Source organism: Limulus polyphemus, unplaced genomic scaffold (genome assembly GCF_000517525.1).
Source record: "Limulus polyphemus unplaced genomic scaffold, Limulus_polyphemus-2.1.2 Scaffold2382, whole genome shotgun sequence".
Taxonomy (NCBI): Eukaryota; Metazoa; Arthropoda; class Merostomata; order Xiphosura; family Limulidae; genus Limulus; species Limulus polyphemus.
The window spans coordinates 101,289-104,013 of NW_013667992.1; the positions used below are offsets into that span (position 1 = coordinate 101,289).

General features: G+C 30.1%; 1 protein-coding gene across 1 annotated transcript in view; it reads right to left on the bottom strand.

Annotated features, from left to right (window-relative positions):
* The window catches only part of LOC111087614 (zinc finger RNA-binding protein-like), a 19,705-nt gene that overhangs the window by 16,007 nt on the left and 973 nt on the right, over positions 1-2,725 (bottom strand). The gene's annotated exons all lie outside the window — the stretch shown is intronic.

The window sequence follows — 2,725 nt, forward strand, 5'->3', positions numbered from 1 at the left end:
CCAGTAGAAAAATTTAATTATTTGTTACTCCAGTATATTTTTATACGGTTAGTTAACGGTTATTTTTACAAGATTAAGGCATGAAGTACCAAAAATACTTTAATAATGTTATTAAATATTAAACATTCGTCAACCCTAACTAAGCATATTACAAAGTAATAATGATAAGTAGTTTTATGTGGTTAACATTTGATACAGTGCAAGGGGGTTGGCTGTACAGAATTTCAAATCTTTCAATGGAAAATAAATGCCATTTGTCTTTTTCTAACTAATTTTAATTTTGTATGTGAAAAAAAGAATAAAATATTTTTGACTGTTAAGTTGGAATCATCTTACTTGTGTTGATTATCCTTATGAATTTTACAATTATCCAAGTTGACTGTTTATGTCTTGTTGTTTACAAAAAATGTATTACTATTTATAGTGTACATTTTTCAATTATTATTCTTAATTATTAACGACAATTTCTTAAAGCAGTTGCAGTGCCATCCTTCAACAGATGTCACATTTGAACCACCGTTCTGACATTAACATGTCCACTTGGTTATTTAATATAAATGATCATTTTAAAAATAATTACAATCACCAGTTTACATTGTGTTTATTACCAGCTTCAGATGCTAAGAATTGCACCAAATCAAAGAAAACAAGCAAGTGGCTTTATACAATAAAGAATGGTCCAATGGTCACTATTGCAATAACCAATCTTCTATCCAAACAATGAGACAGACATGCTTTATGTTTTGAATACCTACATTCAAATTCTGAAGATCAGACTTAGGTGAAATTCATCATTTAACAACTAGAGGACACTAAATGTTTTATACCATTTGTTGATATTTTGTGATCTAAAATGCACCCCCCCTCCAGCAAAAGTATCCATATATCACATTTACATTATTAATATTAGCTATATCATTAGAATAACGATCTCTGATTGGTTGCGATAATGAAGACCTATCCTGTATCTGTATAATAATTTTTACAAATTTTAGGCTTATTTTTATCTACCCTTTCCCCACAGATTGATCTTTCACTTTCAAATTTTAGGAAGTAAATAAAAGTGCTTCACAAAAAACTAATTTTGTTCTATTGTAACCTTTTTTAATTAGCCTTATGCCTAAAATTTGAAAAATTAATTAGATAGGAACCAAACTAGGACTATTATCTAAACTAATGAGACACACATAGTGTGAAGGTATAGATGTGTGCAAAAAATTTAAATCAGTTAACAGTGTGCTTGAATTTTAAGTTAGAGCAGAAACACAATATTATCTCTGTTTAAAAAAAAGTTATTTTGCAATATACACGAACTTTCACAACAAACACCACAGTATTTTAACATTTAAATTGAGTTATCTTAAAAACTCTAGGTTTATTTTTCTTGAAACTCCTGTGATTTAGTAGACAATTTATTTCAAATGTGGCACAAAAGGAAATTTTACGAGTTCATCTCCAGAACAATGAATGTCCTTTCATATTCCAAAACAAAGTTTAAGCAACAATATAAAAAACAACATTGTTTCATGTTAAGGTCAAAATTAATATTAAACAGTTATTTGTTGTTGGTTAGCTCTGAAATAAATGCATATTATATAGCTTTTCAAATAAAAGTACAATAACTGAGTTTATTTCAAAGACACCTATTTACATGCTTGTAGCACTCTGTTCCCTAATATAACTTTTTGGAATACCACAACCTCACTGTGCTTCAATGCACAGCTACTTTATGTGCTGTGCTTTGTTTAAGATTACAGCTAGCATGTTTACCTGTCCAAAATGTAAGGTGGTGCATGTAGGTTTTCACAATTCAAATGGGAATACATTAAATACTGTGGTTGAAGAAAAAGATCTTGGTGTTGTGATAGAAAAATTACTAAAGTCACCTAAACAATGTACTGTAGCTAATAATAGGGCTAATAGGATTTTTGGTAGCATCTATAGAAATACTGAATATAAGACAAGGGATATTATTGTTTCACTGTATAAATCACTTGTAAGGCCTCATTTTGGACTCCCTTTCACAAGAAGGATATTGAATGTTGGAGAAGGTTCAGAAAAGAGCCACAAGGATGATACCTGGAATGGTGGGATTGTCCTATGAGGAGAGATTAAAATCTCTAAACTTATTTTCTCTGGAGAGAAGAAGGGTCAGATGGGATTTGATTGAGTTGTTTAAGGTTATTAAAGGTATTGATAATATAAATCCAAACATTTCTGTGTTCAAGGGTGGTGAAGGCAGAAAATATAATTGAGTTCAAGAAAAGATTGGATAAATACATGAGTGGTATATAGTGGTTATAGTTGGGAACTGGAAGGAATATCCTTAACGGGCTAATGAGCTCCTTTTTGGTCCTTTAAACTTTCATGAATTAATGGCAGATAATAATTTTCAACTTGGGTTACCCTATCTTCAACTTAGGTATTTTATCATAGACAGATGTACATAGTATCATAGTGACTTAAAACCCAGCATAAAACACAAGTTTACAAATTCCCCCAAACAAAACATACATATCAATCATTTTTTATAACTAGTAACATCATAGTGTAAAAATGATGCTGAGTATCAATTATATTATTAATATATAATGACACTGGGCATGAAAACCAAAAACAACAGGTACATTTCAGTGGTTTTCCAGAGCAAGTGGGATATGAGGAATAGAATGAGATTTAGTATTTTACAACTTTAAAAAAATATTGGTCCATCAGGTGTAACATT